The sequence below is a fragment of the Aptenodytes patagonicus genome, chromosome 1, assembly GCF_965638725.1.
Source record: "Aptenodytes patagonicus chromosome 1, bAptPat1.pri.cur, whole genome shotgun sequence".
NCBI classification, from domain to species: Eukaryota; Metazoa; Chordata; class Aves; order Sphenisciformes; family Spheniscidae; genus Aptenodytes; species Aptenodytes patagonicus.
Genome location: NC_134949.1, coordinates 71,168,613 through 71,195,054, shown reverse-complemented (window position 1 = coordinate 71,195,054; position 26,442 = coordinate 71,168,613). Strand labels below are relative to the sequence as shown.

The following is a 26,442-nucleotide window of genomic DNA, read 5'->3' as shown; positions in this document are numbered from 1 at the left end:
TTAAATCTCAGACCAAGAAGCTAGGCCACTGAAAATGCAAACGTGTGCCAAAATGGGCAAAATACTTAAGACCATCCACATGTCCCATCTTCATCTCGCAAACAGAAAATGGAATGCTATTTACAGCCCTTTGATATTTCTTTGTTTCTCATGGGAAACAAGTTGATGTTGTCTATTGTCAGCTCTCATTGTTAACAACACTCATGAAGAGTTTATTAATTTTATGTCTTGATGCCATTTGTCCAAAGCAACCTTTCTATAAAGGTCACATTAGACTAATAAACGGCAAAGTATCATATAGACATCAGGATTAATTCACTAAGTGGAATTCAAGACGACTGACACTTAAATTTTATGTATTACTTATTTTAAAACAGAACCCTCTTGTCAGCCTCAGGATTTCCTTGATCTTTAAGTTGTAGAAATATACAAAAACTAAACAATAGTCTCCCACTCCACTAATTTCTCCTATCACGTAATATACAAAACCACACTTCAAAGAACATTCCCATTTGAATACGCTCCATCTTCCTTTCCTGGTCCTGTTGAAAATCTGGGAATGAAGTAGCTCATACATGAAATGATGCCTAGCTTCATCCATTCAATGGATGCCAAGTTACGACTTCTCCCAGTTCAGAGAGCAACTATTTTAGCTGGAATGGCAGAGCCCTATACTGTCAGAATAAAAGTCACATCATGACAATGACATGAAGTTAGCACCAGTTTAGTTCCATTTGTTTTGATACAAGTCGCCGTCCCTCAAGTTGAGTCACCATCCCTGGACGTATTTAAAAGATGTGTAGATGAGGCACTTAGGGACATGGTTTAGTGGGCATGGTGGTGTTGGGTTGACGGTTGGACTTGATGACCTTAGAGGTCTCTTCCAACCTTAATGATTCTATGATTCTAAGTCAGAGAGAGGAACTCGGCTCTCTACAGTCCCAATGCTTTTAAACCTATTATCACAACTTGCATCTACTTTATGCAGACTAAAAATAACATTACCACTGGTGGCTGAGTGAAAGAAGCTGACAGAAGGAGCAGCTATAGAAAGACACCTGCCCTATGCTTTAGATAAAAAACACACCCAAAACACAGAACACAGGGAAGAAAAGGGGACGTGGAAAATTAAAGCTATAGGAAAGACGATGTTAAAAACAGCGGAAGAGCAGCAGTGATACAAAAGCATCAAAGAAGATGAAAAACATGGGGAGAACAGTTGGCACAGAGGGAATGAGACCAACCTGAGAACTGGTTAGCAGATACAAGTTTAGCAATAGGCTTGAGCTAAGTCCATTACACTAGAGGCCCAAAGCAACTCTTACAGCTCCTCCATTTTCAGGATGGGGCTTGTTGCAGCTGCATGGTGTCACATTCAAGACATTATCACATCATCCTTTTATATTTATAGTCTCCTCAGTGGTGCTTGTCTCCTCTACAGACACCAAAAAGACAGATGATCTGCACTGCTTGATTTTGCATCTAGAAAAGAGGCCCACACACCAACGGAGAAGGAATCTGTGTTGATTTACTGTCAGATAGGAGGACTGCACAAAAAGCCTTATGACAACAAATACTTCATGCAGTAGGGCTTATTCTACCCATCTTTCCAGAAACAGGAGATTAAAAATAGATAATCAAAGAAGGGGGGGGGGGGGGGGGAGAACGAGGGTTTGAGAAGTTAGATAGCTAGTGTTGTAGCTCTGAGTTTGATCTACAAAATAGCTTTCATCAAAACAATTAGGTTGTTCTCCTCCAAGTCATTCATCATCTCAGATATTTTTCTAATTTTGACTTCTACCCACTAGAAAGCAGAAACCTTCTAAATAATTATCATCTAGGGATTCCTCAGCTGGAATTTAGACTGGCCTACATAATTCCGCCAGACAGTGCTCCTCGCCTTTTTCCCATAGACCTCGCTATTGCAGTGCAATGCCTGGAATGCCAACTCCACGCTGCAGAAATTAGCCTTCCATGCAACAATGTCAAATTCAATCACTTGGCAGCAAGACTGTGAAAACTAATAGTATGCTCCCACTTCTGTATTAGAGCGATAACTTGTTTCAAGGACAAATTTGAAGGGGAGGGGGGCAACCAAAAAAGTAATTACAAGGTTTTCTAACTGCTGTTGGATTAGCAGTCTCATAGAATGAAGTCTTTCACTGATCTACAAAGCTGACAGAGTACCAGTGACAGCAGCAGCAGCTATGTCAGCCCAGTTAGGCACAGACTGACTCCCAGTTAATGTTTGGCTACTTTGCATTTTACATCCAGGGTGCCAGAGTGGGACACTAGCTTTAGTGATCCTTCTAGTAGGAAAACACTAATTCCGTACACAGCAGTGCCCTCTGCATATCTATGGGAAATCAAAAGAGCTACATCCCACCATGAAAGGAACACGGTTGAAACTCCACATAGGGAAGTCTTCAGGTAATACATTATCTCTTCCCCTGGCTAAGGTTGTATGGTTTCTTGCAATACACAAGCACAAATATATCTCTAATCACCTTTAGTCAACATTCAACCACAGTAAAATTTTTGTTTCTATGGTATGTGTATGATTTCCACTGCAATACTGAGTGATTCAGAGTTTTCAATCTCACAACAAACCTATGAAGAAAGGAGTAATTTCTGTTCTCATTTTATAATAGGCTAATCATAACAAAGGGAAAATAAATAACTTGTACAGTCACAGACATGTTCTGTGAATTAAGACCTTAGATGGGGGCCTCCAAGTGTGTCAAACAGTGAACCAGCTTTTTTGTTTGTTTGTTTTGTTTTCTTTAGGGGGGGGGAAGTAACTTTCTCTGAAAGAAACAAATGCTTAATTTCCTAGAAACACAAAACTGGTTTCTGTCAAATTCTTTCAGTGGTATGATCTGAAAAGGGAGAGAGGGCAGTGACAAATGTGGCAGAAGATGATAAACTGCTGTCTTCTGTAGAAATAGCAATTCCCTTGCTGTCGACTTCCTTGTTTGAGACAGAACCAAAGCACACACTTCACACAGATTGAAGGTCCTCTTTATACATTCATAAATGACATCCAAACCATTACAAATAATTGGAGGAGGAGGAAGCTTCAGACAAGCCCCAAGCACTGTCTTGTTCTAAGCATACAAAGCAGCAGCAATATCTTCAGTGCCTTATTGGAACTGCAAGTAGGATCACCTGTGCTTGGTAATTGACCAAACATCTGTGAAGATCATACATGGTTAAAAATCTCTATATAGTTAATGTAGAGACTGTGATTTATCAGCCCCCAAACCGTGCAACATTCTTACTTCAAGATAGATCTAATAAAATTTCAGACATTCATGAGAAAGCTGAAAGATTGTCTATAATAAAAAATTTCTACTGTGCGCCACAGTCTTAAGGGTTCTTGCATCACTGGGATTCTTGAAATCAGGACACAAAGCTTAAAAAAATATCCACTTATCTACTTTCTTCATTCCTTTAAAGAGGAAGATATTCCCTGTGTGCATTCGGAAGTGGTATGTGGTAAGTACATCTACACTCTGACATGAAATCTCAAGTCGTCTTGAACTATTTGCACTTCTTCCATGAGGTTTCTGTGGCCTAAAACTCATGAGCAGAGCAACCAATTGCAAACCAAGCTCTCCCAGTTTTAGGACAAACACTCATAAAAATGACTCCATTCTCAGAGGTGCAGATTTCTCTGTGGATTGATTTGTCACCGTTTTCGAATACCTGCCTCAATACAAATACTGTTTGGTCTTACATAGGAGTCATAGCATTGTTTGCTCTCTTATGATGCCCCATGCATCACCTCCCTGGTAACATGTCCACAGCCAAGTAATTATAGACCACGCCATTTAAGTAAACTTTTTTGGTAGAGCAGAAAAGAAAAAAAACCACACATAAAATTTCACCAGTTCAATCTTGCCTTTACAACTGCAGCCTTTGGCTGATAGGCAAACAGCTGCTTTTAGGAAGAGAAAGCTGCACTACTTCAATGAGAGGTACAATTCTGAATAGATATAGCTAAGTCCTTACAAATCCCTGGGTAGACATAGTAATTTCAGTTTGAGGGCTTAGAGTGTGACTGGAAGTCTGAACACTTTGAAGATCGTATAAATCAAAGTAGCCTCTCCTTCAACATGGTGATTTCCCCTACTTGGAGTTCCTTCCACTTTGAGAGAATGGCTATAAATCAGTCATAGAATCATAGAATCATTAAGGTTGGAAAAGACCTCTAAGATCATCAAGTCCAACCATCAACCCAACACCACCATGCCCACTAAACCATGTCCCTAAGCACCTCATCTACACGTCTTTTAAATACTTCCAGGGATGGGGACTCAACCACTTCCCTGGGCAGCCTGGTCCAATGTTTATCCACTCTTTCAGGAAAGACATTTTTCCTCACGTCCAATCTAAACCTCCCCTGGCGCAACTTGAGGCCATTTCCTCTCGTCCTATCGCTAGTTACTTGGGAGAAGAGACTGACACCCACCTCGCTACAACCTCCTTTCAGGTAGTGGTAGAGCATGATAAGGTCTCCCCTGAGCCTCCTTCTTCTCCAGGCTAAACAGTCCCAGTTCCCTCAGCCGCTCCTCACAAGACTTGTTCTCCAGACCCTTCACCAGCCTCGTTGCCCTTCTCTGGACACGCTCCAGCACCTCAATGTCCTTCTTGTAGTGAGGGGCCCAAAACTGAACACAGGATTCGAGGTGCGGCCTCACCAGTGCCGAGTACAGGGGCACAATCACTTCCCTAGTCCTGCTGGCCACACTATTTCTGATACAGGCCAGGATGCCATTGGCCTTCTTGGCCACCTGGGCACACTGCCGGCTCATGTTCAGCCGGCTGTCGACCAACACCCCCCGGGTCCTTTTCCGCCAGGCAGCTTTCCAGCCACTCTTCCCCAAGCCTGTAGCGTTGCATGGGGCTGTTGTGGCCGAAGTGCAGGACCCGGCACTTGGCCTTGTTGAACCTCATACAGTTGGCCTCGGCCCATCGATCCAGCCTGTCCAGGTCCCTCTGCAGAGCCTTCCTACCCTCGAGCAGATCAACACTCCCGCCCAACTTGGTGTCGTCTGCAAACTTACTGAGGGTGCACTCAATCCCCTCATCCAGATCATTGATAAAGATATTGAACAAGACCGGCCCCAAAACTGAGCCCTGGGGAACACCGCTCGTGACCGGCCGCCAGCTGGATTTAACTCCATTCAGCACAACTCTCTGGGCCCGGCCGTCCAGCCAGTTTTTTACCCAGCGAAGAGTACACCTGCCTAAGCAGTGAGCCACCAGTTTCTCCAGGAAAATGCTGTGGGAGACAGCATCAAAGGTTTTACTAAAGTCTAGGTAGACAATACCCACAGCCTTTCTCTCATCCACTAGGCGGGTCACCTGGTCATAGAAGGAGATCAGGCTGGTCAAGCAGGACCTGCCTTTCATGAACCCGTGCTGGCTGGGCCTGATCCCCTGGTTGTCCCACACATGCCTTATGAGCGCCCTCAAGATGAACCGCTCCATAATCTTCCCTGGCACCGAAGTCAGGCTGACAGGCCTGTAGTTCCCCGGATTCTCCTTCCGGCCCTTCTTGTAGATGGGTGTCACATCGGCAAGCCTCCAGTCATCTGGGACCTCCCCCGTTAACCAGGACTGATAAATGGAGAGTGGCTTGGCAAGCTCCTCCACCAGCTCCCTCAACACTCTCGGGGGGATCCCATCTGGCCCCATAGACTTGTGAGCATCTGATCTCTCAAAGCAATACATACTGTTCACTAGATTGTATGAAGTGCTGTTGGGTTTTTGGTCGGGGTTTTTTGTTTGGGTGGTTTTTTTTTAAGGAGAGAAAAAGGAGAAAGTCAGCTTCTTTCCAATTTAAATGCAAAGGGAAACCTCAGCACTGTGGTATAAGGCAAGTGTGGTGATGCATGACAAGTACTCTTGTACCCACAAGCATGTGCCAACAGTGGGGTTTTCAGTACATTTTTGAGAATAAGACTATACACTAAAAGAAAAGTCATGTGAGATGCCTCTGCACTTTCTGCTATCTGCCCACCGTGCTCATTAGTGCAATCAGATGATTAGCTCTGTTCCCTTTGGGATAACTTTACATGTCCCATGTGAAGGTGGCCAGCCCAGCTAATTCAACAGAAGTAATTTCAAGAACATGAGCAGTGAGATACAGCTGAAGCACCGCTTAGCCTTAATGACACAAACTACCATGGCCATAGCTGCATCTGGTCTCCCAGAAAAAGAAATCCTGGGACCACTCTGTACTAGAAATGAACTACACCATTGTGTGGATTGGTCTGAAGGATGAGAACACCATTTTGATCCTTTTCTTGCAACAGTTTTCCCCTACTCTTTCCTCTACGAAATACCCGACACCACACAGACAATACAATACAGGAGGCTTGTCACACGCCTTGCACAGTCCAAAGACTGATTTTCAGCCTCCAGATTATATGTGAAATTTGTCTACAAGACATAACCTGAGCTCCATTTATATACTAGCATCCCCACTGGGGGTATGGTGGTCTATGTATTATAATATTCACTCCTAGTAACTAAGAGAACAATCCCTGTTTATGCCTACAGATGGCTGCATCAAGTAATTAGACATCTTAAAGGAGACCAAAACCAGGGTAACCATTCATAGAATCATTTAGATTGGAAAAGACCTTTAAGGTCATTGAGTCCAACCTACTTCACCAGAGCAAATATGGACAAACGCTCAATGTCAAGAGTTTCATTCAGATGCAGGGTAATGTAATAGAAAGCAAAACACAGATAACACTAATATCAAATGTTAATAAACAAGCTACTAAGAATTATCAGGTTTATAGTCATAAACAGTTTACAATGGGATAGAATATATTCTTAAACAGAAATCAGCATGTTAATGGGTTGTTAGTTGTCATGACTAACAAGAAACGCTATTTTCCACTCATATCTACGATACATCATTCATATCAGTAACTTGACTGTAACTTCCTGTGATCACTTACCAGCCCTTTATAAAATAAACTTAGAAATAAAGTATTAAAGTGGTCTTAATGGAGAAGCTTTGATCACAGAAGCCTGGAAGAGGTTCTTCAAGATCGCAGCCCATCCTTGCCTTGCTCTCAAGCTCCAAAATTAGTTCTGACAGACAAGTACTTGGCTTGGCCAACATGCATGTTTCTAGGGAGATGCAAAATATAGATTTCTGAGGACATAAATAACAGTTAAGTGCCCAAGCCTCCTAAGTTTTAATTGGATTTATGCACCTTGTATCTTAGACGTTTTTCAAAGAAATTTTCAATCGCCTTCAACAAAGACTGAAAAGAATCAGGTTTAGATAACCTAATTTTTACTCCCAGTTACACTCATTTACATTTAAAGATGACATAACACTCCAAGCATGGACAAATTAGTCTAATTTTTTTAGATTATTTTGAGATCAGGAAAGCAGTGGATGTTGTTTATCTCAACTTTAGTAAAGCTTTTGACACTTGTCTCATAGCATATAACATCCACATAGACAAATAAAGAGATGGATTGAAAACTGGAAGAACTGTCAGGCCCAGAGGGTTGAGATCAGTGTTACAAAACCCAGCGGGAGGCCAGTCACTGGTGGTGTACACCAGGGTCAACACTGGGACCAATACTGTGCAACATCTTCATTAATGACCTGGACGATGGAAGAGACCACCCTCAGCAAGTTTGCAGACAATATAAAACTGGAAGGAGTGGTTGATACACCAGATGGTTGTGCTGCTATTCAGAGGGACCTCAACAAGCTGAAGAAGTGGTCCAACAGAAACCTTATGAAGTTCGACACAGAGAGGTCATGAAGTCTCCATCCTTAGATGTATTCGAAACCCAACTGGAGTTTGCCCAAGCATGGGCAACCTACTCTAGCTGACCCTGCTTTGAGCAAAAGGGGGGACGACTACAAAATCTCCAGAAGTCCCTTGCAACCTCAGCTGTTCTGTGATTCTGCAATTATAGTAGAGTTCCACGATGACTATACACTGATACATCTTGCAATATATGTAGCAGAAAAATATGGTGTGCAAACATACAAACCATACTACCTTCCACAGTATAAAAGTACAACAGGCCAGTTCCTTAACTCCTTAACTCCTCTGTGGAAACTAGTCCTGTGTATTCCAATTTGCATCAGTTGAGGTTATGAACAACGCACAATAACAAGGTTTTGTTTTAAAGAATAACTTTCAATGGTACCCTGATAAAAATGCTTCTATCAGAACAATTATTTTTAACAACTCAGCATCTTACATGGAACTACTCTAATTATTGCCTTAATTGACATCATAACTTACAATACAACTTGCAATTAACAAATGGTAAATAGCATCCGCCAATTAAACTATCATGTGTACTGTACATCTGATTCCTGTTTTCACTGGAATGCAGCTATTTGTGCTGGATCTTGTCCAGGGTCTCTGCTTTGGCCTCTAACGCTCTTTGGATGAGCAACCTTCAACTTTCTGCTGCAGTTAAGGGGAAGACAAGATTCCTGCACATATGAATTAGGTCATAGATATGAACCTTGAAAGGAGGTTCATTAGTCATTTTTAGAGCTCCGCTACTTTAAAGTGGAAGAAAATAAATCACAGAACACATCCATTTCATCACTGCATACCATCATCACAGACAGCAAAGTTAAATCTGTATTAATCACACATATCCCACCATTTCTCCTTTTGTTCCCTCCCTGTCCATCCTTTCCATTTTCTTTTTTTGTTAAACTTCATGGCCCAGAAACAAATACAGGCATTTTATTTAATTATTCAAGATGACATCTCTACTGTTGCTGAGTGTCTTCTATGGATGGCTAAGGATGCAGGCTTTCCAGGGCCACTTGTAATTGCTCAGCATCTGTCAGAACTGGATGGTTTATCTTGACAAATAATTAATCAATTTACTATTAATGATCCCTTTCCTCAGATGTGCTGCTTTCTCTAGAGCAAAGATTCTCGAGTAGAAACAAGTAACTGCTTCAAAGTTGTATACCCATATAGGCTAAAGGACTGACTTGCCCTGTGCAGTTTTGCACAGAGCCCACAGCTTCTGCTCCTGACAGATCTGCAATACCCAAATGCACAGGGCTCAGCAAACCATAGAGCAGAGGTATCAGATGTGAAGCCCCCTAAACCTCTTGCACATTAAAAAAGCACAAGGCAATGAGGAATTCTAAGCAATCACATGATCAAAGCATGAAGAAAACCTGACAACTATCTTAAAACTTCCTTAAGTGTTGCTTTGACTTTCCAAAACTGAAATCATTCAAAGGAACATGTTCCAAATTGAAAAAAATTACCACAGAAAGAGTCTCTGCTTTTACCTGCCTCAGTAACTCATGCGAGAGTTGCAAAACAATCTTTATCAAAAAGTTTCTACCACTGGCATGGGTGACAATTCTATTGAGGGTCCCAGAGGAAAAGCTTGCTAAGGAGACAGCCACTGCCACCATTATCAGTCAAGCTACAGAAAACAGTTTGAGCCTTTGAAAGACACCTTTTTACCAGCAAAAGAGAAAGCTGTGACATGAGACTCAAGATGAGACATCTGCCTAACTCTGCCACATGATTTGGGGAAAGGGTTTGGGGTAAGATTGGGGGCAGGAGTTTGCCTCAGTACTTCTTCTCCTGCTGCCCTTTGATTCTCATCTGGTCAGATTTTAAGTCTTCAAGGTTTTGGAATGCTTCTCAAAATAAACAGTGCTTGAGTGCCTCACAAGTGTGGTATAAAACTACTAATACAGATAATAAAGTGTTTTGGTTTCTCTTCTCTGGGATAGAGAAAATACCAATAGAAAGTCAAAGGAAGCATGCAGTGTTTTCCACACTAATCTATTGACTGCATGTTGCAGAGTCAAGGGCCATTATGAGCAACAGAGGTTTTGCTTCAGTCTGAAAGGCAAAGCTCAGTTGTCATTACCATCTGTGTAATGTACATTGCAAAGGTTTACGTGCAACGTTCCATCATGTGTTCTTGTTGCTGTCAAAAATGGAAAGGGAAGAAAATGGAAACATGAATCAATGAAGTAATTTTCCTTCCCACATACAACCTCAGGCTGAGATGATGTCAGATTTCACAAGCAAAACAAGTTTGAGTGGCAGCAACATTTGAGAGGAGGAAATCCAAAGGAAACCTATGCTCATCAAAAAGTGGTGCTGACAATTCAACAAGCAGCATCCCTACTGCAAAGTCCATAATGAATCGAGGTCTTTGTGTGATACGTGGCTGTCACTGCTGGGGAGCTTTGACTTTCATAGAAGAGGGGGGAAAAGTGCATAAGGGCTATACTCTCTCCCATGCCAAACAAATCCTGAAGGGACTGTAAGACTGGTTCCCTTTAGTCTCAAGGCATCCAACCTCCAGCTGATACATAAAAATCATATTGGTCTAGTAACTGCTGTAATTTCTGACAGCTCTCAATCATCTCTACTAAATTATGAATCATGTATGAATAAACATAAGGAAAAAAAGCCTCAGGTCCCTTGGATTGTCCTAGTGGAGTAAAAATGGGAAGGGTGGACACAGGGGCCAGTTACACTTGCATTGTGCCAGCTGGGATGTTGCTTCTGCCAGGGAATTTCTCTCCAGGATAGCTGTAGTTGGATTGCATCCTTTTTGCACCAAAGTGGACAAGACTGGGACTGAGAACATAACCCTCAGTCTTGAGCTTTCATCACTGCTGAAAGTCCATCCTGTAATTTTCACAAGAGTAGAAGTGCTTGGGAGAACTAAATTCAAGTCCCTCTCACCCTACATCTCCTCTGTAGACTAAGACGTATGCGCACCCTACCTAGACTTACGAGGTTGTGCATACCAGGATTCATCTGGCTGTATCAGAATATAGCTCTGCTGCCTTCCCCTTTCCTCTACGTAGTCAAGTGAGCTTTAGCAAAAACGGAGGTTGGAGAGTTCAAAACAATCAAGTGGAAACTGCTTTCCCGTCATTTTGCTCTCCTTTCTCCTGACTTGCTACTACTTCACATGCCCTACTATTCAGTACGGAAGCCTCCATTTGAGGTAGGATTTGAAGAGGATGAGGGAAAAGGGGCAGAGGGAAAAATTGACCCATTTTTTCCCCTTGCTTATGACTTTTTAGAAAGACAGGTGAGGAAGGTACATGACACCTTAGCTGAGGTATTAGCTACTCCTGTCATTTCAGGGTAACCTTAGACTTGGAAAGAAATGCGGCAAGCTCGAACCACATTAAAGCCCTGATTTAGCAAAGTGCTTTGAAACACATGCTTACAGTTAAGCATGTGCCTAAACGCTTTGCTGAATTAGGACCTATGTTGGTAAAAGGGGCAATTGATTAATGGCTTCTGACAACCACCAGAAACTAATGAGCCACAGACCTCCACTTTTTCCTCCAAATGACTGTACTTAAACCCGAAGGAAATTTCATTATGGAAACAGAAAACACTTATAAGTAAATCATACGTGTCTCCTTTGCAAATATTAATTTTTATCTGCAATTAGTGGTAAACCCAAACTTCCTTTCATACGGTAATTGGAGACAGTGCCATTTGCCCTATGTAACTGGTTACTCATTCAAACCCATAAATTTCTTTCTAGAACTGCATGGTTTACAGAAAGCTGTGTGAACCCAGCTAAATCAACCATGAAATATGCAGCATCCAACATACTAACCAAAAGGTTTCCTGACTGCGACAAACTTCAGGAAGAATCACGCCAGCATTGTACAATCCACCTAGAAACGAAGAGCTTGGTAACATGACGTGCTGAAACCTGCTTCAAGCTGATTCTCACTGAGACACATTATGGGATCAAATCCCAGGGAATTAACGCAAGCTATTCAAGCCCTCCCATATGAGAGACAGAAAAGGTCCAAAACAGTGAGGGGATAACCTTGGTCCTCTAAGATGCAATCCAGCTATCTATTTGCCAAGCTGTACTCCATCGTAGAGGTTTTTTAACTGGCCATATGTTTTAGCTGACTTCACTTTTATTTGTATTTAGAGACAGGAAAATCCTGTGGCCAAGGTACATCTACAGGAGCCATGACATTCAAGTCTAAAGTCAACCTTACCTAAATATCATTAAACAACTCATCTTGTTTTTCCTAGCACCGTTGTTATTGTAGAGCACAGACAACACTTCCCTTATGACAAAAACAAGCACTTATGTTAACACTGTGAGGTCCTGATCTAACAGATACACCTAGAAACTTCAAGATCATAAGTTACAAAACAGGGACACTAATATCTGAGGTCTCATTATTATCATTCGTAAGATATCTAAAATGATTCTCCCTTTTTCCATTTTTACATGTGTATTTGAGTCATCTGAACCAGATTTCATGAGTAGACATATACTGTATAATGAAAAAACCCATTAAAAATATACTATTGATGCCATACAACAAGACTTTAATGGGTGTTTACAGTGCTTGAAGGGCAGAGATAGAAGTGGCCTTCATACAAAATGGTAACTGCGAGCAGTTAGTTTCTTACATTCACACACTCTTTCTTGAAAGTGCACTAGTTCACCTGTAATTCTAAGGATAACTAAGGTAGTTTGAATTCATAACTGGCTGACCAGTTACACTTAGACTGAGGTTTCACAATCACTAGGTTTGTGCACAAACATACCACCAAAGCCTGCAAATCTGATCATCTGTGATCACATTTTTGTTCTGTTAGCTTATGGATTTTACACTAGCATTACACCCTTGTACCAGCTCTGTGACCACTTTGCAAGCAAAGGCAATACCTAATCCACCAAAAATCCTGCCAGTATGAAGTTAACCTGTCAGTTTGCTTGCTAGTAGTAACAGGAATCAGCAGAGAGAATTTGTGTCATAGTTGCATTACACCATCCAACTACAACATTTCTTATCGATTACTAGGAGCCCCAATGCACAGTTTACTTTATCACTGAACCATGACCTACTGGTGAGATGGGGACTTCAGCTTCTACAGTTTTATTTAAATGTTTCTTGCATATCCATTATGGCCTTTGTAACAGAGATGAACTCTTAAAGGCAGCTCTGGGGAAAGAAGAGTGACACGACTAACATGCCTGAGCCTTGCGAAATTACCAAAACCTATCAAGTCAGTGGAAAAAAATTGTTTCAGTTCTCTAGGTTTGGATCAGATCAAATATGCACACACTCCAACAATGCCCCAGAGGAAAGGGTGGGGAGGTAAAAGGAAAACACTTGATTTTTCTTCATAAGTCTACACAAATAAGGTATTACATTACTAAGTAAATGTTCAATGTGTTTACACTCCTGTTACACTGTGACGAGGAAAACAAGTATTTACCTCTGCACAACTGACTGTTACCCATATGTTTATTCTAATTCACAGCCTGGCTCAAAACCTACCTGAAAGTCTGTTTCATGTTTCCATGTATTTCAATTAACATTTTGTAAATGTGCCTAATACACAAATGGAATTTTATTAACAATACCCAGCACTCTGTCGAGGTCTACATATGTACCACAGTAATGTGCACAAGATATCCCTAGGTTCAGACAGAAAACTTTCAGCAGAGTTTCAAAAAGAAAGACAAGGTGGTGAGCTTAAAAACATATGTCCTTATTCATTCAGTGCATGGGAAAGTTTGAAACAGCAGTTATTTCCTATTCCTAGCACAGCGAAAATCTACAGTGTATCAGTTATCACCCTAAGAGGTAAATTTTGGTATTTCTAAAGATGAACACTGTAACTAGGCAGTCACCAATGCAAGAAAGCTTATCCTTTTAGTAAGTCTCTTATGAGAATACTGGCCAGATTCAGCTTGATCCACACAGAGCCCGCAGAGTTGCACCACAGACATCTGGCCCCATCCATCACACCCACACCTGGGCAAATAATGTAAAAAACTTGTATTCTTCAAAGGATTGGAGCCTTTTCTCTGCTTGATTATACTAACAGACCCATTGTGAACTCTTACCATTATGCTTCATTACAATAACAAGTCCAATTTTATATTTCCTTAGCCTTGTAATTCCAAAGCTTTTTTCTCTACTGCATAGTTATACTGATGGACGCTCTTTTTCATTCCCCCTCTCTTTTACAAAGTAGAAAAAGCTGGCTTGAATTGAATGAATGGCTCAGTAGGATTAAAGAACCTACATGGACCTTTCCCTGCAAGGCTGCTATTCTAAATTCAGCATATTCAAACCGTGGCAAATGGATGTTGGGAACTGACAATCTCTTTGCTACCAATGTAGACGATCTCAATTTACTGCTTTAGGGGATGTATGTGATAAGAGCTGTCCTCTTCATTAACAATCATCTGAGTGTCTAGGAAACCTCCAGGAGGCCAAGCTTGAGGAGATCTGGATGATTCTCCCACCGCTATGGTAAATTCACTTCAAAGACTCCAAAGTCTTTCAGTCATGGGACAGCAAGGAGGATTAGAGGAGCAAGCACCCTGCCTTAAGCTGTTCATCTTACATGGAAGGAGTGTGGCTTCCACTCTAATAACATGATGTCTTCCACAAGACTTACTCCACTTTCAACAAAATACGTTTGCTCTTCTGTCATAGCATTGCCTCTTCTTTCTCAAGATTTCTAAAACCAGATATTAAAAACTAATATGAAGCACGCCCATAGGTGTTGAAGAAACTTGGCTCCAGATCCATCCTGCTCTCCTAAAGTATTTCCCTAATTGCTGTTCTAATCACTTGCAAAAACTCATTGAAGCATTTCATGCATGCATTTCCATTTCCCTCATTGCTCTAGGGCTTGCCTCCCTATTGCAGCCTATTTTGTTTTTCAGCCTGACCTGTCCTGTGAAGCCACTTTGTCATGATGTGGCTGAATATATTAGGCAGCCCAAGTCATTGATCAAAAAGATCAAGATTCTTCATTGACACATATTTTGCTATCAATAGCTTAAAAAAATATAAAAGTTGGGAATTGTAAGCGAAGGCACTATTGACTAGTATCAGAACATGCAAAACCAGGCAATTTTCAGCTTTGATTCTAAACTTGCAGGCTAAATCTCTCCAAAAATCACAATAGTGGTTTGGTAATTGCTTTCACAAACACTAGACAGCGATTTACTAAATGAGCCAGTAACTCTCAGTTCTTAAAAATAAAAAGGGGAAAAAACCCAACACCCAGGGCTGATAGTGAATGGCACTGTAGGAACAATGTCATATGGTTGGAAACACAGTGATTACAAACAGCACTCCCTTCCTCTTGAGTACTGGTCGGTTCCTGGCTGGAGTCCTGAGTCCATCTGCAGGTATACATCACTTCAGGAAAGATGTGGACCAATTGGAAGAGGGTCCGGAATAGGGCAACAAAAGTTTTCAGAGATCTAGGAAACGTGGTCTCCACAGAGAGGTTGGAAGGGTCAGGTTTGCTGAGCCTAAAAGACATGGTAATTCTCCTCACATATATTAAAGAGAATGATCAACTCTTCATATCCACTGAGGGCAGGACAAGACATAATGTGCTTAAGATGGAGCAATGGAGACTGATTTTCTCCCTTGACACTAGTGATTTCCCTACCAATTAAGACACTTGGGGAAACTGTGTAAGGAGAAGGATAATTAAGCACTGTTACAAGTCAACTGAGGCAAACTGCAAAGCTCTGCATGGGACAATTCCAGAACAGGATACACCACTCAAAAATTATTTAAGTAGTAACCTCTAGTTTGGGCCAATAGAACGGACTGGATTACTTGCCAACATTTTTTCTAGCCTACCTTCTATATTTTGTAATACTACCTGCCAGTTTCAGCATAAGCGTGATATGTGCATCTTCAACAAGAACAGCAGTAAGCTGGAGCTCATCAAAAGACCACAGGAAGGAGAAGGAAGTGCACAGTCATTACCTTCTCCACAGAAGCACTTGCAGAGAAAGATTCCTAAGGATTCAACTGGCAAGTCAGCATATCCTCATAGCCAAAAGGTATCAAAAATTGATGACAGATGTAACAAAACCAGAATCCAAGATACTTTGACTATGGACATTCTGTTAACCATAGATAACAATCAAATCAACATACAAAACCCCAATCTAAAGCCAGTTTGGGATAGCTGTATAAGTATAATGAACTCAAGATGCAGAATTCTTTTGCCAAGCATATGCTTTTAAAGTCCATTAATTCAATTTCTTTTCTGTAAAGCAAAAAAATCTGAACCTGAAAATTTAACGACAGATTTTAAAGACATACAATGAACAGTTACTAGCTTTGACTTTCACTGAGTGGCTATTTCCTGTCCTTGAAACTCTCCCCCAGCCACTACTATTTTCACTTGAATTTCCCCACGTATTTAATTTGTTTATAAAATTCCTTTTCCTATTATTATAGAGCTCTGATCTGTTATTTTTGTTTGGATCATAAGCATAACATCAGTGATACCAGCTGTAGCTGCTACTCTACCAGCATCAGCATTCTGCCTCCAACAGTGGCTATGAGATATTCAGAAGATGAAACAAATCCACAATTCACCTATCAAATCATGCACTAACAAGCAGGATAAGACAGGTGAATTCTTTTTCTGAATCCCTCAGCATTCAGCTTCCACTCCGGAGCATGAGATCTGCTTACTTTTAACTTCACAGGCACATCTACACATTTTATTAAGACTCATAAAAAAATCGTCTTTTATATCCAAGGTATTTAATCAAATTCTTGGCATGATGATTAACTAAAATTCTGGAACAGATAGGAGGGGGGCAAAAACAGCATAGGAAGACTTTTCTCCCCAAAACACAAATAAATGTAGTAGTAACTCTTTAGCTCACTCTGTTACGTGCCACAGGCACATGGAAGGAGGCATACAGAAAAAAGCAACACCATAATTCTGTCCCAGGAAGAACACAGGTGGGTCATAATCAATCAGTGCTTCAAAATAGCTGCCTTTTATACACACAAAATAGAAGGCTGGATCCAGAACACATCCAGATCTCAGCTTCATGCTGCTGGCTCATCTCTAAGAAAACAAATCAAACCCAAAAATTTCCTACTGGGTTATTTAGAAGTTCACTGAAGACTTTGAAGTTTGGGTCCAGGCTGTAGCCAGCTCATCCAGGCTTGTGCTCAGCTTGGGAAAGACCTGAATTCTCCGTGAGCCCAGCCACCCCAGCCTTCCTGCTGTCACAGGCATATTCATTTCATACAGGTGAATCCTTTAGCAAAGTCACCTGGCCTTAAAAGGGACGTGCTCTGAGGGTCCGAGACCCCCTTAGCTTGAACAAAAACTCTTTTGCTGTCCTGGTTTCGGACTATATCAGGGTAGTTAATATTTAGGCCACAGTGGGGTTTACTGAGTCAGCCACTGGAAGACATTTCTGGGGACCAGGCTCCAAACCCGGTCCTCTTCTAAACAGACTGAAACAAGTCAGTCCGCATCTCTGCTCAGGCCTATTTTTGTCTATTTTAAGTTGGAAACACTTCAGGTAGGAACTGCATCTCATTAAATATTCACATGAACAGAGCTGTATAGTGTCACTGACATTCAAATACTCCTCCTGATCAAGCATATGTTGCCTAACCTGGTTCTGCCATGTCAGGTTATTCCCAATAGGAAAACTGAGGTACAGAAAAACAAGGCATCTTGCTGAATTCCTGTCTCTGCTCACACAGCTCAATCCGCTAGCCCAGTCCTGGTGGTTTAGGATTAAGCCAAGGAAAGGTCCACATGCAGATGCCAGTATCAACTGAATTAGTTGTGATGCTGACAACAACAATACTATGGCAGGAAGGATTTCTGCTAATGCTGCTCAGAGCCAGCCAAAACACAGGCTACGCTTTCAGCAAGTGCAGTGTGGGTCACTTTGGTTTCTGTGCCATGTTACCCTGCCACAATCTCCCCTCTCACTGCTGAGGGGATGCTGTCCTCTGCTCATAACTATCTGTGGTTAAAACTATGCCTTAGTCTAGTCAAATATAAATTCTGTACAACTTTTTTACTTTCGTATTCTTTATCAGTGGTCATTTGAGGGGCTGCTTGGTTAGGGTGTTCTTCTGCTTGCACATTTTATGTGCAAGCTGGACAGTGTAGAGAGGAGGCATTTAGATCCAAATCAGAACCTCTTAAGTTCCTCTCATAGTTAAAGTTGGATCAGAGTTCAGGTGAAACAGTGCCAACATTTTCAAACTGCTCTCAGAAGATTTTAGCTGGAATATCTTCTGGACAGTAGCTGTTCTTGGGAAGTCCACCTAAGGCCAAAATTCCATAGAAATGCTTCTTGCAAGAACTGAACTACAGCCCTACAGCAGAGCTCCTTTCTGTACTAGACCTAAAATGGGAACCATCAGAAGCGTTTCTCTCTCTACCCCCTCCCCATTTCCCTTGACTGAATTCAGCACTGAGGATGCATTTCCATCTATTTTGTCTTAGTCTGATGTGTTGTGGGAATGCAGAAAACAAATAGTCACCTAGAACCTCCTCCCTCCTGCCCCAAGAGCTCATGTGCCTTTGGACGTCCTCCTTGCACTTTTCAAACCTTTCGCACACCTTTCAGTATTCATCTATGGCTCCAGCCTATGGCAAAAGCCTTTACCTGGGCAGTAACTTCCACACAAGTGGTTTTGTAATCTTTCAATCACCAAACTCTATAAGCAGTTATACACAGTGAAAAATTCGACTATCACTAAGAAAACTTTTTTTCGATTATGTTTATCCTCAGCCACCTCAGAGCATTCACTTTCAAATATAAACTTAGCTTACTAACACTATAAATCATGGATGTATTTGTAAACCTCAGGGACCATTACTGCAAATTTCTCTACTCACATAAACAGCACTGGGCCTGATTTAAAAGACTGCCCATGAGTCAGCCTGGCTCTCAGGTATGTTACAATACTCAGAGAACCCCTCTGGTTCTCTCTACCACCCCCCTGGTGGTACCAGGTATGTACCACCAATAAACACCAGCTCCTCACAAATTAACATCAACTGGAGGTTTCTGCAGTGAAAACTTCACCAGCTTGGTATCTCACAAAGATGATGGGCAGAGGAGAGTTGGACAACTCTGCCTCCAGCTGCATCTGCTTCATGCAGCAGGGTATGACGTAGTTTTCTTTAATCCAGTAAATCCATATGCTGTGCCAGTGAGTGGATTACCAGCCTGGGTTCAGAAGAAGCATTTGTGACGTGTCATCATTTACATGAGTTCAGAGTACATGTAAAAATAATATTTTATTCTCTCCATGCTCCACTCCTAGCTCTGCTACATTTTTTGATGATATTGCATTCATTTTGCGCTGATATAAACACACCTAAACAAAAGATAGGCTCACTTCCTTTTTCAAGATTTTCGGCTGATTGTATACCTGCTTGTGCAGGTCTCAAAATAAAAATCAACAGCTGGGCAAAGCAACAAAGCAAATTTGGACATGTTAAAACCATATTCTCAGTGTGTCTCTAGTGAACTTTGCAGAGGTTACACTCAATATAAAGTTCGCTCTTTTCGTTCGATTTAGTTCCCCTCTTCTTTTAGCAAAGAAGGTGACAAATGATTATGCACAAACAGAATTTTTAATGATGGTCCTCCTCAATTTCCACAAGCCTGGACAGCATAAGCTTACAGGTCATGTAATGTGGTTTGCTGCAGCCTTTTTGCCCAAATATTTTACATCTCCACTTATTTATATTTTCCAGATCATGTACAAACTTGAACCAACCCTCACAGCAGCCTTACCAAATGCAACTACTATAGTGTTATCATCCTCTAACACATACAGACACAGGGGTCAAGAAGTCAAATGACTTGTATAAGATCATACACATCATCAGCAAAAAGCAGGGTCAGAACTCACGAGATGATTCCAGCCTCCTGGCAGCACAGCGTTGTCTGTAGCTACAAACCACAGGCATAGCTTCAGCCATTTTTGCATCTTTGAAAGATGTTACCAAAATTCGCAATCAAAAGGCTCAAAGCGTTTAAAGTTGGCCTTGTTTAATCCCATTTCTTAGGGGTACATGTCAAATAATGCATGATGTGGTAGCAGAAAGAGTCCAAGCAATATTAAATGAAATACAAAGGCAACCTCACAGGGCAGAAAGGTAATATCCCTAACACAGCTCTGTGGTGATCACACCTGGAATACTTCATTCAGCTCTGGAGAACTCATTTCCTGAATGACAATAACAACCCAGAGGAAGATCACAAGAGAGCCATAAAAATGTTAAGCAAGCAAAGAGGGACTGACTTACAAAGAGAGATTAAAAGAGCTAAGGATGCATCGACTGACTAAATCCTAAGAAGGGGACGTAACAACTGTCTGCAAGTATTAAAAGAGCATTAGCAAGGGCAAAGAATCATTTTAATGAAACAAAAGTTTACAGCTATAGGTAGTAGTAGTAAATTAAAAATTATGAAAACATTTATTGACCAAAACAGTCATTTTAATAGCAAAATCTACTAGAGTATTGAGTAGACCTGATAATATGCTTAACTAACACTACTGCTTCTCAACTTTTCATCCTTTAAGAACACAAAAATTGTCAGCTAAATCCTGAAAACACTCTATTTTGAAATTTTAGGTTGAAAACAAGTTTTGAAGTTTCCCCAGTGGAATATTCTATCCTTGGTTGGGGAATTTTCAGACATCCTTAACCCTGAAGCAACACAGACATGTCAGGTCCATTGCTTTTGCACTACCCCAGGTATAAGCTGCAGCTCTGAACAGGAACTCCCTGACAGAAGTAGACCAGCCTGCATGTACTGATGAACGATGTCCCAAATTGGGCATTCACCAGTGGCTCCTGTCTCTCGTCTAACCATCCTGAAGAACAGCCATGAAAATAAATGCCAGATCCCATTCTATTTGGCTTTGGGATAATTTCCAATAATGAGGGAACTAAACAATTCAATATTTAGTATTTTCTGTTTCTCCTCTTTGTTTTCTCCAGGACACAGGACAGGCACATAAGTGGACCTTTTTGACAGTCTATCAGGACACAAAAGGCTCCATCTGCCGAACTCAAGCAAACCTTGTTGCAACAGTTTAGAGAGTCACCAACCCACTTGTTCACCCTACCCCACTGCTGGGAGCTACCATGCCTTGAATGAGTCTGCCAAAGGGAACGGGTATGCTTGTGCCTTAGCCAGTCAGGTTCACTGCACTCTTGTCTTTCACTTGAAGAACAGCATAATATTTAACTACTGGGCTTTTACTGGGATCTGATTTACAGAGTGATCAAGATCTATGGATGTAAAGCACAAGGGAACCACAAGCTTGTGTTATAACAGTGTCAACTTTTGGTTCCTTTGTCTTGGGAAATGCTCTTTTTTTGCTACCAAACTTTAATGACAATTTTTAAAGGGTTCTATTTGTCTTATTTTATTAAACCTGCTAGTTCTTAAGAAAAGCAGTGGCTGTCTACTCCATAAGATATGAGCACAAACAAAAGCCTACATCAAAAGCCTATTGCTGGTTGGCCAATTTCCATATAACCTAATATGGTTAAGAAAATGTTTGACTGGAGCCCAGAGCAGAGTGCCAAACTTAACAACTCTGCAGTAAGCAGAGTGCCACAGAGCCCTCTGCTTAGCCTCACTGTAATTTCAGTTTGGTGCAGTTACTACCTATTCACATGAACTAGACCATAATTGTACTTCTGCACAGTTACAAAACCCAGATACTTTTGTTCTCTCTCCCTTGCCAGTGAAGATTAACACTAGCTGCCGTACAAGGCTTTCAGAGATAGAAGATCATTGGAGTGTTTCCCTTCTTGGGCTAGATATATTAAGGAAATCCTGGGTATCCCGAGGATATAAAAGAACATGCACTGTATGAGGCAGTCTGCGTTTGTGTAAACATGCCAGAAAGTGGAGGTCTTAAAGGGCTCCAATACAAGAACACACTTTCTATATCTACTGCTAACGTACACGCGAAGGGTTTTACAATATCAAATCTATATGCAGGGCAGGTATTTTCTCCACTATCTGTTTTGCTACTGCTGCCATTTATGAAACTTGGCAAGGTGCAGATTGCTTACCTGCCTCTGAGCTCACGGCAAAATAAACCTTGCCCACTCGTGTCATGTATTTGCATTTCTGTCTTTCAAATTTCGCCGGGCAGCAAGTGGTTTAGGATTTTTAAAATAGTTAAGACAAAAAAGGGTTACAAAGCAAATGAATGACATTACCAAGGCCAGTCTTTAAGTCACACTTCAGTCCTCTCACTTACTCTTTAATCTAATGCCACTGAAACAATTGCGAAGTCTGATAACAGGGATTTGGCGACAGAGGAAAAGTGGATCGTTGAGCTTATATCAGTGAAACAAGTCACTAAGCATTAAAAGAACAATGCTACCTTGATTATGCAAAAGGGTTAGCCAGCCTCTCCCAGATCATTTCCTATGAGATCATATGCAGACTTGGAAACAGAAGGGATTGGTTTCAGGATGTTTGGAAGCCTTTTATGGACTATATTAACAAGGCACAGGCTGTTCCCTAAAACTGATTGTACATCAAATTCCATTACAGCCACATGCCCTTGGTTGGAATGCCTTTTGAATATATGATAGTACCAACAACCACCAAAAAAGCAGCAATTCTGGCATTTAATCCCTGTGAATTGTGGGGGTTTTTTTGAGTACTGGGTATTAATTGTAATTTTCTGGGTGTGGCTAGCACACAACAGGTTAGAATGGGATATCTGTTAAGTTCCCTAAACTTTAAAGCATCCTACAGAGTTTAGCCACAACTTTGTAAAACGTTTAATACCTGTCTTACATAGGTAGAAAAAAAATGCTACATTGCAAGATGTTGGAATGATACCTAATAACTATTAGAGGCCAATTTTGATTTTTCTTCTCCAGTAAGTACTAACAGAAAAACATACATCTACACAAAAAAAATCAGTACTTGAAAAACACTAATTTTTTAGTATGTTTTTTAGTAATTTTTTTTTTTAAATTTATTTTGCTATTTGAGGTCTTAGCTAATGCATTTACCACCAAAGACATTTTCCAGGCATTTTAGTTACCATACATTCATCCTTGATCTGGAAAGTTAGAAAGCAACCCAGCAACAGCAGCCCTTTTCTAAGAATTAATGCTGTGCATTTTCTTATTTTTTAGAATTTTACATCTAGGCATTATTTTCCTGGTGATGCGTATGAACGAGGCAGATGCCTCACATGCACCAGGACTTCCCCGTGGTTCCAGGCAGACCCATGAGTCTATAAACACACTTCAAACGCTGTAACTCTGTTTGGAAGTGTCAAGGCATTATGAAGTCTCTGGCCTTCAGCCTCTTTAGCAAGGCTTATGCATCACTTGGGTTTCACGTTAACTCTTTGGCAATGCGTAAGTTGCATGCTGAGCTTTACAAGACCTGCACTGTAAGAGGCTGAATTTCACTGTGGGAGGCAAACTAATCTGTTAATTGAATTAGCTAACATTCATCTATTTACTAGCAATGATATTATCAGATCTTGTTTTCAGTTGAAAATAACACAACATTTTCAAACAGCAGCTCTCAAAGAAAAGTAATAATCTTCCCTTCCGTTTACAGATGGGGGAAGAGAGGCACAGATAAATGCAGTTACCTGCCCAAGCCCGGCTGGTCGTTCAACAGCAGCACCTCCTGCATCCCAGTTAAGTGCTTCCCCCCACCAGGTTGCACTTTCTCCTACCATCTGCATGGTCCTAATGCTAATATGATCTGCATCACTGCTGCCATGGCTGGAGAACGAAAACATTCAGAATGAAGATTCCCCCAGTGTCAAACTGCCATCTCTTATTAGAAATAAGACACATTTTTGTTCTTGTTGGTACTGAAGAGAAATAAGAGGCACCTGCGCAGAGGAATGAAAAACTCAGAAGTTTATTACAATTATTTGCTATCTGTTTAACAATAATGCTGTTCTCTGTGCCAAAGAGGATGCAATAAAGACAACCGTTGCCTTTGCTCAGTTAGGGGAATAACCACCCCTGATACATTCTCCCAGGAATCCATCCTTAGAGCCTTGCCCATCGCTATTTATAACTGAGTAAATATTAGAGGGTTCACATCTTTTGCCCTGAAAAAACAAGACCTTTGGCCTTAACATTTTTTTGGAAAGTGCTTCAGAGGAGGCTGTTACAGTGAAACAGGCTGAAATAACGTTTCCTTCCATGAAAATTTCCTCTTAAAAATATATGGCCCAAAGGAGGAACACTAGACCTCAAATATACCACAAATATGGACAAGTCTGCCTGCAGGCATTTGGAGGCTGGGAATTTGCCCAAAACATTATCCTTACAGAATTAACCAACTCTCTGTTAGTCAGCATAGTTAACAGCCTCAAAAAAATAATTTTACTCCGACATGCCTTTGTCAGGACAGCTCACCAATTGCATATTGCATTGTTTTCCACTGCTTAAGGATTAATTAATCCCAAAGACTGAAACTGGAGCCTTTACACTTCTACATACAAATAAAAAAAAGCGTTTGGGAGCCAATACTGTCCAACAAACCATCACTTTCAGGTTTCTGTTAGTCCTGGCTTTAGCTCAGCTCACCCTGCCTCTCCTTTTCCTCATCTCCTGACACAAGCTATGATAGCCAGAGCCCAGAAAAGCAGACAAGCTATGGCTGACCACACAAACTCGGTATGTGCTCAGGACTCTGCCCTGCTTGGGACTCTTGGATCTGCCTGATGAACACCACTTATCATAAAAGGTGGACTAGAAAAATGGTATGAGACAGGCAACACGACTCAAAGGCAAGCCTTTATGTGCTATTCGGTCACTAAGAGTTAATGCAGACACAATAGCCATCAGTTCTGCCATGTATATGACCATGACTTCTTGGGACGCTTATAAAACATTACCCTCATGGGAAAAGTCAAGATCAGATCTGCTATATCCCTCATCCAAGACACAGCCCTTGATAGTGGCCAGTCATTTCACAGAGGTGTTCAACAGAGTAACCATTCAAGGCAAGTCCCTTCCTCACCTCCTCATTGAGGTTGGCTTCTTGACCTAAGTTTTAAATCCCTTTTAATTGTTTTCCTTAGTCTTCACTACTATAACTCTGTATTGTATTACTATTTTATATAATTGTCCCATCCTTTTGGATCAGTGAATTTGCTACGCATGACATCATAACCTCCACCTGTGTAGTCAGAATGATGGAGTTCCCTCACTTGGAGCAATTTGTGCTAAACAGCAATTATAAAACAAGTGTAGCCTGGGAACATTTATTATCATTATCATTGCTTAGCAAGACTCCTATCAAGTGCTGAAGCAACAATCTTTTGAAAGGCAAATTTCCTCCCACCTGGCAAGCAGAATTGTTTTACATGTCCCTATCAAACTAAAAACAGAACACCTAGGGAATATAGAGTCATTGACTTTGCTAACATATTCAGCAACATTATTATCTTAATGACATATAATAGTCTCCATATTCATAATCTTTCACTAGGAGAAAGACTAGTATGGCTGTTGAGCTGAAATAATTACCTCAGTCTGTACTCTGTGTGTACAACTGATGTGTGTGTGCAAAGACGACCGCATGTAGGTTTAATGACAAAGGTAAATAAGAGTTAGACCTTCTCAAGGGAAGAAATGGTCCCTTCCCATTCAGGTAATGCCCAGGGACCATGGGAGCCACAATGTGGAAGAATTTCTCCAGTGTTTCGGAGAGCTAGATTACCATGCACATGCTTACTCATAATCCTTAGCACACAAAACACTAACAAAAGGAAACATCAAGGTGGAAGACTCCCAAATACCCAAGCAATTTCTGACAGTCAGTTCAATCAAGGACTACCATAAAGTATCTTCCCAATGTGTTAAATTAAGCTCAATACTAACCAGCCAGAATGGCCTCTTTCCACACCAGACCTTGAGTCTGAAACTAAGCTAACACTGAAGTGCTGCTCGTCACAGCAATTGTCTCAACTGAACAGAAATACCTCCAGGAAAAAAAAAATATATATATGTAAAAGCATTAATAGCATATCTCACCAGTTATGATGCCCCTGAGCCTGGAAGATGCTGCCTCTTCAGCTCCCAAGGGATTCTTTGAGCAACCAGTTATCACAGGCACTGGAAAGACAGAAGTGTTTATGGGTGGGAATGAAGAGGGCACCAAAGACAGAAGAACTTTACAGTAAGGATGATCTAGAAAGCAGACCAGCTCTCGATCCTTGCTGCAGTTGCTAGGTACTATTGCGCCACTGACTAAGCTGACTTGCAGCTCCTTTTCTTTTTCCAGTGACTCCTCCGTGAGGAAGAAGAAAATCCCAAGCGAGAAAGGGCAGACTGCACTCTGCATCTGAAGTCCCATTAAGGGAAAAGAGTTGCTTCCACTTGCAGGGAAAACTGCTCCATTCACCTGATCCTGCTGCTATGACTGTAACCCAATCACAGTGTAATGCAATCCTGAGAACAGCCTGGGAAGCATCAGCCACAGAACTGAGAATTTTAATAGCCAAACTGCACTGATTAATATGGAGCCAAACCTGATTATGCCCCCATGATTCAATTCACAAAAAATATCTGAGGG

The 26,442-nt window shown here is 41.2% G+C and overlaps 1 protein-coding gene across 5 annotated transcripts in view; it reads right to left on the bottom strand.

The window, feature by feature from the left end:
* CALD1 (caldesmon 1) overlaps window positions 1-26,442 on the bottom strand; it is a 203,861-nt gene that overhangs the window by 135,545 nt on the left and 41,874 nt on the right. For 4 of the 5 annotated variants that reach the window (XM_076341925.1, XM_076341956.1, XM_076341985.1 and 1 more), the window contains exon 2: window positions 25,902-25,982. The exons of the other annotated variant lie outside the window; for it this stretch is intronic. The gene's annotated coding sequence lies outside the window, so the exon portion shown is untranslated. The remainder of the gene's footprint in view (window positions 1-25,901; window positions 25,983-26,442) is intronic. 5 annotated transcript variants of the gene reach the window in all.